Raw genomic sequence first — 16525 nt, forward strand, 5'->3', positions numbered from 1 at the left:
TAAAAATTCCAGGAAAAATTATAAGAATTGTACACAACACACTAATTAATCGAAAGGTATTTATAAAGATAAACAATACATACACGCAGCCTCGTGAAACATCATTAGGATTATTACAAGGAAGTAAACTTAGTCCAGTATTATTCAATATATATATTCTTGACTTAATAAATAAAAAATGGAAGGACAGCTCAATAATATCATTCGCTGATGATGTCCTACTCAGTACCATTGCTACCAACATAGAAAAAGGAATTAAAATTGCAGAACACAATTTAAATACACTGGTCTCCTGGATGCACAGCAATGGATTTGAATTGAACTGGAACAAAACTAAATACATAATCTTTTCACGAAAAAAGAACAATCTTAAACATCACTTAACGTATAATAATATTAAATTACAACCGGAACCATATATTAAATATTTAGGCATGTATTTAGATAAGAGACTCAATTGGAATGAACAAATGCAAAATCTATTAAGGAGTTCAGAAAACCATGCACAACTCCTAAGATGTCTAGCTGCAAAAAAGTGGGGTAACAACCCACTTACCTTAATCAAAATATTAAAACAAGTAAGTATAGCAAAACTTCTATGTGGAAGCTTATTTTACAATAAAAGCAACAAATATTATAACAAAATAGAACAAACTTTATACAAAATTGCCAAAATTATTTTTTCACAACCAGAATTTTGTCCGAAAATAGCTTTATTAAATGAATCCAAATGTTTACCAATCCAACTAGAAATCTCGAAGATAACTAACAAGTTTATCTTAAATAGCTTCAGCAAAGCCAATTCAACTTTAATTACCAAACTACAAAAAATAACCATCTTACTAGAAAATAAGAAAATTCCATATTCGAAAAATAAACCATGGATTGTGGAAGCGTACATTAAATTAAATAAATACTATCAATATATACATAAATTACCATCCATTGCTTGTTATGCATGGAAATATTCAGTAAACATGGTACAAATAGAAGCATTGATTCCTTCATATATCAATTTAAAAAACATAGGCCTGAAAAAGCAATTATTTCAAAACATTTGGCAGTATAACATAGAAAAATTTGCTCAAGATCATTCTTTAATATATACAGATGCATCAAAATACCCCAACACCAATGTTGGGGTAGCTATGCATAGCCGAGACAAATACCACCATCAAGTACCAATTACCAAAAAACATGTCTATTTTTGATGGTGAAGCATTCGCAATAAGACAAGCTTTCTTATACATTAAAAAACATGAAATCAAAAAAGCAATAATATGTACAGATTCTTTAAGTGTAATCACTGCCCTATCAACTACGCATTGGAACAACAAAGTTTCATGGACAGTACTTAATATCAAATATCTTTATGCTACTATGAAGAAACAAAACTACTCAATAATACTGGGTTTTATGAGGGCTCATGTCAACATTAAAAATAGCGATATCATAGACCGAGCTGCAAAGAGTGCATGTAAAGAAGGAAACAAAACTTTAGTAAAACTGAATCCAAAAAAATTCTATCCAGAATTATCTAAAATATCACAAATAGATTTAAATGATTGGAAAAATCATCAACCAAATCTTTCAGGAAAATTATACTGGAATATTCATACTAAGAAAAACGAAAAAGAACAAATTCTTAAAACATGGAACAGGAGAGAAGTCATAACATATTATAGGTTAATTTTTGGAACGGCTTTAACTTCCTACAAATTATTTCAAATAAAAAAAAGGAAACGTATCATTGCTGGTGCGACAAAGGAGTCGGCACAATCAACCATATATTATTCCAATGCGATTCATATCAAGACTTAAGGATGGACCTACTAAAACAATTAATTAAAATTAATGGATATACTCCTTTATCATACAAATATATCATACAAAAAGCTACTAACAATTGGACTTCGATACGACTTATTTTTCAATTTTTGATAGCTACTGGAATTAATATTTTAAAAAAATGAATAAAAATACTTTTACACGCACAGAAGATCAATACTAATAGAAAGAAGAATATATATCTATAACAATTATTAACTTAACTCGTCATATATACGGTTAATACAAATTTTTCATTAATATTCAAGAAACTATATGACTCAGGAAGACTCAAACATTCACAAAATAAATATACATATATTTATGTAAGGAAAAAAAAACAGATAAAACTATTATTGGTCTATATAGTTTCAACTATTCCTTTGAGGTCTGGTCTTCAGTGCACGCAACATGTATCTTCTTCAAGGTTTTTACTGGACGCAACGAGTTAAAACTGTACATTAAGCAATGACTTTAGTAGAGATTTATCAATTTTTATTTTTTCAGCAATTCCAGGGCCATAGCGGACTTAACTACTACGGTGCCGCATCTCCTCCTATGTACAACCTCTGTATGAGGTTACAAGAACAAGAACAAGTTTCAAAAAAAAAATTGGTTACTTCATATAGCTTCAAAAATTGAATCAATAAAATAGATATTGAGATACAATTAAATACGAAACAATCATTAACAAAGATTAGAAGCATACATGGGTGGAAAAAATCTGATGCAGAAAACCAGCACTATTCATAGTGAAGAAGACAAGACAAGACAAATTACCACGAGGTACGAATTTATTTCGTTTTTTCTTTTTTTAAGTTTTTCTTTACTTTGAGAATTGCGTAAATCGACAAAATCATCTAGATATTTTAACCGTGTTATTGGTAGTAGATTGAACGGGATAGTTTTGGAACTGGGGGGGGGGGAATACAAAGTTAACCTAACCGGAAGTAACCTAAAATCACCTAGCCTAATCTAATACATCCTAACCTAACTTGAGCAAACAAAAAATACAGAAAATAATTATACCAAGAAAGTAGGAAATTTTAACTAAAAAAATTCTGCCCACCCCAAATCCAAAAATATACCGATTAAACTAAATATTACTTTACTTCAGTCTTAATTATTTACCATTAAATTAATAACACCTGTTTTTGTATCAAAGAAAGGCATTTACAATATCTTATCAAATACCGTAAACTGGGTATACTTTGGCCCTTTTTTTATTTTTAATTTTCAAAATTCCCATTCTAATATCTCCTAAGATTAGGGAGGTAATTTAATTAAGTTTATTCTTGTTAAAATGCAATCCTTTGGTATTCTTTTGAAAGCAGTAACTAATCAGTGTGACTAAGAATGATGATTATATTTCCAATTTTTTGATGCCATGCAAAAATTTTCATGGTTGAAGTAACTTTAGCCGATTTGTCAAAATGACTAATTAATATACGAAAGTATTATTGTAACACTATTTAAGAAACAGAATAGAAAAACGGGGTATTATAAACACATTGGTGAAATTATCAATGTTTTTACTCAATTTCAATCGAATGAGAAATATCGTTCAATGAAAATATTTGCGTTCTACTTGGGTGAACACGAAACATCTATAAAAGAACGCTAGAAATTTCTGAATACTTAAAATACATGCATTACAAAGATAGGGATGAAATCACTTTGTTCAATTTAGAGGCAAACAAATTATCATTCAATGAAAATTTCTCTAAGTGGGTGAATACTTAACTTTCAAAAATAAGACCATCATATTCTTCATTACGGTAGAATACACTTTACCGGTGCCAGAACTCAGTTTTAGGAAAAAATCTTGCAATTCAGGCACTGTATAATATTCTCTCTTAGAAGCTAGTGGGGGTTAATCTTCCTGATTACATCGCACCATTCGTACACCATTTCATCTTTAATATTTGGCCTTTTCCAACACAGAAAATATGGGCCAATGTTGCCCCAAAAATTGGGTCAATGTTACCACACTCAATTAAAAGCTTAATAGTTTGTGCGTAATTGAACAAGTATTTAAGGTGTTAGCTTAACAATGTTCGCTAATGAACATATTTTTATATTGCTAACAACTGCTAGCATTTTGCTTTCCACGTTCTGCCGGAAACAAATCACTAGCGCCAATATTCATGTGTTCTCAACGTTGTAATACTTCGATAGAAAAAAGTCAAATCTTTCTCTCCCTTTGGGCCAAAGTTGCCTTTAAAGGGCTAAAGTATACCCAGTTTACGGTACAGTATCTTGTGTGGGGCAGGGTGATGCCTTCGAAAACCTCTAATATAATTTTACGGAATACAAAATGCATTTAGACCTACTTATTTGTTTCTCTTGTGGAAAAAATTACTATGTATTGAAAAATAACTTGTAGTTTAACTTCCCGTTCCAGCGTCGAACCTGTATAAAATATAGATTTGACTTCCAGCAGAACCATAGCTATGGGTGGATGCGTGGGTGGGGCGAGCGGCACCTTTGAATCGCAAGAGGGCGCCGAACGAGGAAGCAGAAAGATAAGGTGTTGGAAATGAGTAAACGACGCGGCGACTCGTAAAAGTATTGGCGCTCTATTAAATCAATATTATTGTCGGATTGCAAAGAAATACATTTGGTAAACATTTTCTTATTTCTTCGAGCGTTACGACGTACATCCACCTTTGTTTTGCCAGATACCGTTCGTACAGCTTCCGGGCGTTGTACTTTCGTTCCTTTTGGTGGGCATCCGTGAGAAGATGGCCGCGAGCTTTCATGACTTTCTCCAGCTTGAGTTGATGGTGTAACGTCCGGCTCACAGTCCCCAAACACACGTCAAGACGATTAGCCATACACCTTTGTGTTGGCGGAGTTTCCTGCATTGCCATTTTGCGAAGTTTCCTCTGCATGGTGGAGATGGCCTTCGTGCATTCCCGCTTCCTAGGCAACTTCGTTGGTGATCCAAATGGTGGAGCTTCGTTGCCCTTGTACTTTTTAATAACATTTTTATTCCACTTAAACTGATGTTGCAACCATTCTTCTTGCACTGTTTTCTAATGACAGAAACACTAAAGTGGGCGTCATAAAGAGCCGCAACATAGCCTTCTCAAAACTGGCTTAGCTTGGGCGGCAGTTTGGTTACAGAGCGGAAACCCACACACCTGGAAACAAATTTAACACAACACTCACAACAATGGTCCTGTTTTGTGCGTTATTGTCGTCCGTGCGGAAAAACAACTCCGTTCCTAGGAAGCAACTGCACAACACTGCAGGACGCCACGAGCTAGGTGGGTGAGTCCATTCTGCCCGGGAAGGGGAAGGAACAAAATCGGCAGGGGTTTAAGGAGTCAGAATTTAATCCAACGAATTTAGTCTTTTCCAACGACTGATAATATCAGTGATTTTTTAAAATTCCATTGGTATATATATATTTACATATATATGTGTGTGTGTATGTGTTAGTGTAAAAAATGAAATGAAATCTTTGAGTTTTACATCCCACGATTATGCCGGATAGGCTAAACGAGACGATGATTATGAGAAATGAATGAAATGTTGGAATGAATAAAGTGGGAGGAAATGGGAGAACCGCGAGAAAACCCATGCACAAACTCCACTTGGCGCGAGCTGGGATCGAATCAGCGACCCCATGCACCAGAGGTGAACGTTCAACCACTGAGCCACCGCGCTCCCATGTGTTAGTGTATTTTTAATGTGTTAATAATAAGTAACCTTAAATTCAGAACTTTCATTCATTAAGAAATTAAGTATTTACTGTAATTTCAAAGATATTAGTAGCCAAACTATATTCTGAATTTTAAATACAAACATTGGTATAAATAAATTCTTCAGCTTCATCGAACAATATCGAGAAATTTGCAAAGAAGGCTCCTTCCTAATTTGTGTTACATTTCACAAAATATTTTTAGCGTAAGAGACTCGAAATAAAAATGCTATTTGTGTGGTGACATACAGAATAAAATTTTCAAAAGTTTAGATATTACTGGAAATTTAATGTAAGCCATTTTGAACATTATGAAAGCGCATAATTTCTATTGCATTGAAATTTCATTTCTTATCGATAGTATGAAATGTTGCAAATAGTTGTACCGTAAATTTCCATAATTGTTCTCCAAGTGAATCTGTATACTATCCAAAGGTAATTTTGTCAAGTTTAACAAAAAGTTCAAAATAAGCCTCTTGAAAACAGCTCTTACTTCTAAACGAATCGTAATGATCGCTTTTGGCTGTTGCAGTGCTCTGTCCAAGCAGCTTGGTAAAAATTCAGCATAGCATAACAAGAGCTCCTTCTCTTATATGAAAAAATAAGTAAAAGCTTGGTGAGATGAGTTGAGTATAGAGGGCACCGAATCCTGCTCCGTTCCGGGCGTCGAAATCTCTAGCTACGGCTCTGACTTCCATTGGAAGTATACATGTGATTTTGGCTCCATGCAGATTTACGTGCCATATAGCTATGGATCTACATTTTTATAGAGATTGGAACATTTATATCTTCTGAGAATCGAATCTGCGTTTCTTACACCAAAGACGAGATGCTATTTAGCCATGAACAAGCTCTATATAGTGATACATTTTCAAAACCTTATTTAAGTTTAAAACCACATTTTAAAATTTCACTTTACTAATGAAAATACCTATGAATTATCTCCATATTTTTCTCACGGTACGTAAACAGAAATTTCCGCAGAAGCTTCAAATGTTGGTTTGTTCTAATTTCAATAATTTTCCTTCACATTTTCAAGTTTTACATTTTACAGTAAAACTACTATTTGAGGTAAGTAAAACAAATAATTAAAACTAAGTAAGAAAAAAACTTCTATAAGATAATCATAATACATTGGTGATGTAATTTACATAGGAAAAAGAGTTTCTTCAACAATTTAGTAAAGCTAAGTACTTACAAATTTTTACTAAAGTGAAATTTATTTTATCATTCCTTCATCCTCTTTTACCTTCCGACAACATTATATTGCTTCCATGCTCGACTCATATGTCAGTATTACAAACAGATTTCTCATGTCGCAATTAAGAAATAATAAAGCGTGAAATGGTCACCATTATTACATAACTTATGGTGTTTATTAATACTGTTTCTTTTACGTCGTTCGTTATTACGCTTTTTTACTTCAGTCACTTCCGCAGTAGAACACTTGAACGACTGGACATAATATTCTAATCTCACTTAGTGTTCAATTCAAACGTATACTTGAAGGATTTCTGAAAGGATTTATCCAAGATTGAAAAGTGTGTAGGGGCCTATTGAGGGGAGAGGAGAAAGAGTAATGTTTTATTTGGGGAATACGTTATACTTTCACTAATGATTTGCAAGTATTACAGGTAGCAGTATCTTCGTGGGAAATATAGATTAATGTGTGACGACTTTGCTACTATGCACTAAAATATGGTGGTGTTAATTCAACACAATTTTAACACAGGCGAGTGGCTCCAGCACTACTACCACTGTTGCCTATTGTTTCAACACCAAGAGTTCGGAGTTGTGATTAACACAGGACTCTGTGCTACGATTTTATACAAAGACGGTTATACCATGTGTTGTTGGTAACACACCAGCTAATATGCTGAACAGAAGCTATTAACGTACCAACATTAATAACTGCAGTTCACAGCTATCTCAGAATCTTGTGTATCAGATAGATACATCGATCTAATAGCGTTGATACCATACCACCCCTATCCCTTTACCATTGCAAGCAGCGGTCTTTCAAAGCTGTGGCGCTGCTGTCGACAGGGATATCAGTTTTCCGTAGAGGCCTAAGAAGCAAGGGTAAAGTATTTCGAAGTAATTTTGTGCGTTACTTATAATCGTGCAATATAGCCCTAGTTGGTGATTTGCCATATTGTGTTTTATACCAGTTCGGAAATCAACATATGATGGGAAGGTTGCAAGTAAACATTATTTTACGATGGAAAAACAAGAGTGAATTTTGTGATTTGTAAAAGCTGTTCCAAAAAAAAAAAAAAAAAAAAAGCCAGATTAGTCGCAAAATAATAGTTTTTAATGATCAATTTCTCTATCTTTTTTTTCGTGGAAGTCAATATTATGAATTATTATAAATGGAGATTAAGGTAAATTACCGAGACAGAAATAATAACAAACAATGAGCAGCCAGACCTTCATCAGTATGGTCAACACCTACCAGTTCTCGAAAAAGGCCAATGTATTGCACAAAGCAAGAGTCTACTGCCGAAAGAAGAGAAATAAAGCCCTATCTCATATAAACACGATCCGACAGTTGAGCGTTATATTTCCTTTTGTTCTAGCACAAAAATGCAGCAATATTTCCATACAGCCTATAAAGATATAGCTATGTCTGTAATGTCAGTGTGTATTGGAAATCCATGTCCTCGTGGGGGGACCGAAGTGGAATATACAGGGTGTCCGGAATGGGACTGACGGTTTTTAAAAGTGTATAGTTTTAATATGGTCAGAGATACAGAAGAAGAATAAAAAACCTACATATTGAAGGAAAACCCAAAAAGCTTTGTTCAGCAAATTTTCATACTTGAACAACTACCGGTGACGGCGCTAGTATCGCTGATAAACAGAAATGGCGTCAGCAGTCGAAAAGGTGCAATGCGTGTGGCAGTTTGCAGAGACAAAAAGTGTTGTTCAAGTTCAACGAAACTTTCGATGTGTTTACTACAAGGATCCTCCATCACGCAACACGCAACAATATCCAGGTGTGGAAGGGTCAATTTACATCAACGGGGAGTGTAGTGAAACAACACAGCGGTGGTAAATCGCGTGTGTTAGAAGAAAACGTGGAAGCAATAAGGAGTGTTTCTCATGTAGACCGAGGAAGTCAATTTGCGCAGCGAGCAGGTAATTGGCATTCCAAAGTCAACAGTGCACGATGTGGTACTCAAAAGATTACGCATAAGGTGCAATTGTTGCGAGAAATTAAGCCCAACGATAAGCCCAACGATAGGCAGCAGCATTTGCTACTGAAATTCTGGACAGGATATTAATAAATCCCAAAGCCATACGAATAAATAGTAGACATTTTCTACTGAGATGGGCCCACGACTCATTTTTGTTTTATTTATCTTTTGTGTGCTGTTTTGTTTATGTAATGTAGTAAACCTACTTGACGCTTCATCTATAATTTCATGTTCGTATCGTATACGGAGTAAGAAAATTTTGTCTTAAAGTGGGCCCTCCTCGAACGGCGGGGAGATTCGCTGGGGGAGTTGTTCCCCTGTCCCCTACAAGTTACGGCCCTGGTTTCATCATTCACTTATATTTAATCCATCTCCTATTAACCAAAAAATTATATAACTCAAAGCCCAGGAAATCATTTAGTTTCAACTTTTATTTATGTTTCCTTATTCATTGCATAGAGTCAATAAAAATATGTGAAAGATAAGAAAGTTTCCCTAGAAACATTCGACACATTTTTTGTTATGTTGTCAAAGACCATTATTGAACAAATTGTTGGTGCAAGCGTATGTTAACATAAGAAACACTTCTTGAACTAAATACTGTAACTAGGTCCGACGCTATCAGTCCACCAATAACAAAGCTAGAAAAAAAGAACACGTATTTCTAAAGTAGGATATAAGTAATTAAAATGAGAACAACCAGATTATTTTGGATGTAAACAGAATTGAATTAAAAGAAAAGCTTATCCTGAATCCACGTTTAAACCATTAATAGATTATTGAACTTAGCGAGTAAATAAACAACACGACTATGAAGAACTTATTTTGTTTATTCATTGTAAAATAACATATTGTATAATTTAATTGCCATGTAACGTTCACAATAATATATACAGTGTTTAAACGGTATTTAGGTGTTTACAAAGAATTCTGTATATCCCCTCTAAATTTTCCTGTTAATGCTGACATTCAGTTCAGTTCTGATTTTTATTATTAACCAGCTAAAAGATGCACCCAGTCTCCATACTGCTGATTTTCTTATAGCATTTTGTGCGGAGTGTGTCACAATTTAAACAACAAGAACAAGAACAAGAACAAGAACAACAACAACAACTACTACTATTATTATTATTATTATTATTATTATTATTATTATTATTATTATTATTATTATTAATAATAATAATAATAATAATAATAATAATAATAATAATAATACTTTCAGGTTGGGGTATATTTGTTGGAACGAATTGTCTCCATGCAATCAATGTGATTATGAAACAACTTATTTAAAAATAACGTGAAATTTCCTGCATGATTTACCTTAGTTTTAAACTTAATATTCAAATTTAAAGCTTTGTTATTATATGTATATCATTAGACATAATTGTTTTCCTATAGGAGAAGTTGCTGAACCAGAGGTGCGTACCAAGGGACATGACACCCACAGCACTCTTGAATTTCCTTCTTTTATTATTATTATTATTCCTTCTAATAAAGTCATTTTTTCGAGAGTGATCTCCGTACTATGAAAATAATGCACACGGCGATGAATAGGGTTGCCAACTCTAAAAAATAGAAATTTACCTGCACTCTCTCTTAATAATCCTCAAAACAGATGAAGAATACTTGTATTTTAAACCATGAAATATATACAGTAGTTACGCCGGACAAAAGTACCGGTCAGTCGATAAAATATGGTGACGATAAAAGTACTGGTCAGTTGGTCACCTCAGAGAGGAAAATATAGTCAAAGGCAATACAGAAACAGCGTATAGAAAGGTTAGAAAACAGTTCGGTGAGAAAAAGAAGCACACAGACGTTATGGAAGGAATATATTGAAGAACTCTACAAAGGGGACAGAGTGATCGAAGAAGAGATAGAGAAGGAAGATGACGTCGATAAAAATAAATTAGGACCATCAATTTTACATTGCGAATTTGACAAAACTTTGGAGAAAATACAACATGGTAAAGCCCCAGGAATAGACCAAATACCAACGGAAGTGATTAAGAATCTCGGAATAGCAACAAAGAAGAAACTATTTAATCTTATTAATGAAATGTACATCTCGGGAAAAAATACCAAGAGACTTCGAGAAAAGCATATTGATACATATCCGGAAAAGAAAGGCGCACGGAAATGCGAAGAACATAGAACGTTAAGTTTGCTTTTCCATGCATCAAAAATACTGTGCAAAATTATCGCACAACGAATAGAAGGGAAACTCAAAGAACGGCTGTCGGAGGACCAGTTTCGGTTCAAGAGGAAAAAGGGGAACAAGGGAAGCAACACTGAGCCTATACGATTGATCATTGAACAACACTGTGATAACATTTGTAGATATAGAAAAATCTTTTAACAACGTAGATTGGAATATCATGTTCAGAGCGTTGGAGAATCTGAAAGTGGATTACAGAGATAGAAGAATAATATACCAGCTTTACAGGTATCAGGCAGCTCTTATAGGAAGAGATCAGAAGGAAGCAAGAATAAAAAAAGGAGTAAGGCAAGGATGTGGACTTTCACCTTTCCTGTTCAGCGTCTATATAGAAGAGGCGTCTATACCTAGGTAGATAATTCTTTGATAACAGCGAGAAAGGCGTAAAAGTAAATGACCAGGTTTTCAGCACAATAAGGTTTGCTGATGACATAGCACTGGTAGCGGAGAACGAAAAGGACTTGCAGGAAGCACTTTCAAACTTGACCGACCAACTGGAAAAAACATGCAAAACAAAATAAATGAGATAAATGAGAAGAAAACCAAAGTGATAAAGTACACAAGAGGAGGACAGGAAGGGTAAAAAGTATGGCTAGATGGAGAGAAAATCGAAGACGTTAAGACGTTCTCCTATTTAGGTAGTCTAATATCCTCGGACGGAAGAAGTGAAAGAGACGTAAGCTCCAGAATAGCGCAGGCTGAACAAGCATTCAATAGGAAAAGAGGACTGCTAAAATCAAGAAATGTGTCATTGGACGTTCGTAAACGATTTATTAAGACCCTGGTATGGAGCGTGGAGCTTTACGGATCAGAGACGTGGACATTGAGAAAAGTTGAAATATCCAAGTTGGAAGCATTTGAAATGTGGTGGTGGTGCAGAATGCTGCGCATATGATGGACCGAAAGGAAGAGGAATAAAGACGTACTAAAGGAAGCTAATGAAAGAAGACAGATCAGGACGATAATAGAGAAAAGAAGAAACAGCATGCTTGGCCATCTTATTCGGCACTCTGGTTGGATCACCGTGCTGATAGAGGGAAAGACAGAAGGAAAACCAGGAAGAGGTAGACCAAGGATAGAATATTTAGATGCAGTTACGAAGAAGAGACCTTATCAAAGTATAAAACAGCTCTCCCAAGCAGAGAGAGGTTTTAAAATTTCCATGTTGCCCACCAGCCTATGGCTGATTTGAACAAGAAGAAAAATCTATTACGCACTTCTTTTTTAGAATTCGGTTTTGCTTATGAATTGGGCGATAGTTATACAGTGTGTTTAAAAAAAAAAAAAACACCGACAACATTTCGGAGGTGATTTCTGACACCAAGATAAGACAAAAAGTATAGACCAACCTGAGTACACAAATGCTTCCTTTTGGAGTTATAGGACGTCGAAAACATGAAAAAAAAATGAACTTTAAAGGTAAATATCTCCAAAACTATGGGACTTACCGTAGTCGGGTCAAGACTTCACTTAGGAATTTGTATATGCCCTTTCCAAATATCAAAGTTTCAGAATCCTGCGGTACTTCTGCAACAATTTTTATAGAGGTAGTTGGTGAGTACTTCAAGTTATATGATCGTAACCAAACTCCCTCTATAAAAATTGTTGTAGAAGTACCGCAGGATTCTGAAACATTTATTTTTGGATAGCGTACATAGTTCTTAAGTGAAGTCTTGACCCGACTACAGTATGTCCCATAGTATTGGAGCTATGGACCTTTAAAGTTCATTGTTTCGTGTTTTCGGCAGCCTATAACTCCAAAAGGAGGCATTTGTGCACCCAGATTGGTCTATACTTTTTGTTTTATCTTGGTGCCAGGAATCACCTCCGAAACTTTTTTTTTAAATACCGTATATATATCAAGTAACATGGATCATGATGTACCAAAAGACAGTACATAGGATGTAAGGATCATTTTTTCTTGTAATGATCTTATGAATAGGTCTATATCTAAAGTAGAAATTAAGAACGATAGTTAATATTCATTGAATGTTTTTTCAATCAATGCTATGATTTCTGTATAGTATTTCTGCATTAAATGAATTAGTCTCATTAAAGATAATCAGTTATTATTAAATTTGATATCGAACCTAACGCACTTCATAAAGCAAAATATAGAAGTCCCAATGGGATGAGCAACTTTCACTACATAAAGAAGCGGGTCTAGGAAAAACTCCTGGGGAGTGAAAGATTCTCAGTTTTCTCTCTCATCGAGCTTTTTGCCTGTGCCGCTGGTGAAGGTGAAATATATATCTGTGTTGTTTACAAATATACTAACTAGTTCACTAAGATTAATTGGCATTCCTTTAAAGTTACATCTGATATACATTCTCGTAACACAAGGCAAACTACGGACATTTATGATACCAATAAAACTGTGCATCAACAATTGGATAGTGTTTACTCTATGCGTACAAGATTCTATAATCACGTACCGCAATATTTAAAGGACATCGAGAACACAAAACAGTTGAAGAATTAGATATTGAAAACTTTTGTAGAAAAAGCTTATAAAAATGTTTGGAAATATCTACATAGAAAGTAAGTCATAAACTGTTTATTTACACGTATTTTGCTATATTTCTGGCTATTATTATTTTATTATTGTGAGGATTTTCGTACTTTCTAGTCTTTGTAATTAGATACACACTAATGTTTCTGATGTGCGCTAAGTGTATTTGGTCTTCTGTAATCATCATGTATGAAAAGGTACATAATAAACTAAACTAAATTTATTTCAGTCAAAATATAAATTGTTTTTATTTCATATCTTAAGCTTGCATATAGTATTGTCCATGAGACGAAAAAATTCTCGCTCAAAAGCAAATCAAGAAGTAAATTTGAGAGTTTTAAACCTGAGACAAAACAAGACAGAAACAGGATAATTGTAGACTCAATATAAAATTGGTGCTAAGAGCCAAAAATGGGAAAGCTCGATTTAATGTAAAAATGTCGCCTATGTGTCTAACACTACTCAGTGTAAAACAGGCTATCTAGTATTCACTGTGGAAGTAGTTCAAATAATCCCCAGAAGAACGCGCGTGCCTATACGTCCCGCATATTTTCGAAATACACTCAGCCCTAGCCAGAAGGCATTAGGTTTGGCAACATCGCACGGAAACGAATGCTGAATTGCATTCTAACCCGTTCCTACTACTATTACTATTACTATTATTATTATTATTATTATTATTATTATTATTATTATTACTAGCAGCGTTCACCCCGCTTCGCTGCGGTCACCCCGGAACGCAATAAACTTTGTTACTTAGATAATTTTTACTTTTTCGCTTTCAAGTGATATGATAAAAACCATAGAAGATTGCACTAATGTTAACATTATATCGCCTGTCATTTATGTTAACCCGCCCCGCTTCGCTGCGGTCACCCCAACCCGCCCCGCTTCGCTGCGGTCATCCCGGAACGCAATAAACTTTGTTACTTAGATAATTTTTACTTTTTCGCTTTCAAGTGATTTATAGCGCCTGTCAGTTATGTTAACCCGCCGAGTCACAGGGTCATGCGGGTTGCATATAAATACGTTTATTTTTATACCTATGATGAACTAATAACAAAGGATTTGTACGTATGGACACCTGAATGGTCAATTATCTCAAGACACTGGTAATTGAAAATTAAAGTGATATGATAAAAACCATCTAGGGTCCACATCCTAACAACCCCCCAAAAATGAAAGAAATCGGTTCAGCCGTATTAGCGTGATGAGCGGACAAAGGATTTTTTGTACGTATTGACACCTGATTGGTCAATTATCTCAAGACACTGGTAATTGAAAATTAAAGTGATATGATAAAAACCATCTAGGGTCCAAATCCTAACAACCCCCCAAAAATGAAAGAAATCGGTTCAGCCGTATTAGCGTGATGAGCGGACAAAGGATTTTGTGCGTTCTCTTTTATATATATAGATTACTTTTGCTATGGATCTGTAAAAGTACAAGGGCAAACTTATTTTAATGAAAGAAGTTTAATGAGAATTTTAAAAAATAATCGTTAAATCAGTTTTTGAGTATTATTTTAATCTTATTTTAATGAAAGAAGTATTATAAAAAAATTAAAAATAGTAAGAAAAACTTTTCTAACGCAGAATTTGAACCCACGCCAACAACGATTTTCCTTACTAGCATGTTGCGCTAGCTCACTCGGCTACCTTTTTTTTAAACCTTCTTTATTGAGAAGAACAAACAAAGTACATGAACATATTAAGAATTAAAAAAAAAAGTGAATTAAGACATTTGTAAAAAAAATATGGTAAAATAAAAAAACGAAAAGAAGAAAAAAAACTGACATAATGAACAAAGACAATGCATATATACATAGGTGTCTGCACGGGGCAGGCAGGTTACATTATTATTAGTAGATTTACCACGAGTTATTCCTACATTATCATGAGCTGATGTGTGATGTGTCAAAAGTGTATTACAGATTTGTCATCTTTCTGTTTTTTTTATTTTTTTTAATTTTTTTAATTATAACATTACATACATGGACAAAGACTCTGTAAGAACAGTTAAGTAGTTAGCAAAAAATTTCCTTTTTCGTGCAGGTGAGAGAAGGCTGGCCTGATATTGCAAATATTGCTTGTATAATTCTATATGATAAGGCCGATTAGTATGCACAAGAAACATAATTGTCTGTATAGTTATCCAGATAACAGCATTGTTTTTAAATGTCGGAAAATAATTAAAAGCAGGCCACAAAATAAGTTCTGTTACAGTAAAGCTATGAGGTGGAAGACGACAAATTTTACTAATTAAAATACAAAAATACGTCCAAATGATTGGTACGTTGGAACAGGCATGAAACTTATGTGCTAGTGTATCAAGATCGTTGCAGTATGGGCATATATTACTATTTACAATACCTATTGTGAAGTTTTTCCAATGTTTCGTATACATTATTGACTATGAAATACCAGGTTGTACGTTGGTGGTGGGTGAGAAAGGAAGCGTTGATGTTTTTCCATATAGCATTCCAATTTTTGTGTGGGTGCTTTAAGACAACAGTCGGTATACTAGTAACCCACAAGCAAATATAGCGCCAGTAAAGGTTGTTGACCGAACCAGTTTCAATTGGATCTTTTGCTAGCAAGGCGTATATCATATCAAGTATGACATCACGTAAATGAGGAAATTTGTAGCTCCAAGGAAACACGTGTACTGGCGCCTGAAGGTCTAAACAGTGGAAGCAGACATTGATAACAGCAGCCGTAATCGAAGTCTCGTGTTCACAGACCAGCTTACAACTTCTGTGCATAAGAAGGGCACGTGCCTGTGCTTCTATGTGCAAAACGCCTATGCCTCCTTCACGTGAGGGGAGGTAGAGTTGATTCTTAGCCACGCGTAAGATTTTGGAATGCCATAAGAAAAACAAAGCTTGACTGGTTAATTGGTTAGATCAGCGTTTCCCAACCGGTGTGCCGCGGCACACTGGTGTGCCGTGAATGGGCCGCTGGTATGCCGCGAGGAATCGAAACAAAATTATTAATTTTATAGCAATCAAAATGCAAAAGGTAGGGAAAAATGTACGGTATATTTGTATTTCACAT

This window comes from Thermobia domestica, chromosome 2 (genome assembly GCF_964235325.1).
Source record: "Thermobia domestica chromosome 2, izTheDome1.hap1.1, whole genome shotgun sequence".
Classification (NCBI taxonomy): Eukaryota; Metazoa; Arthropoda; class Insecta; order Zygentoma; family Lepismatidae; genus Thermobia; species Thermobia domestica.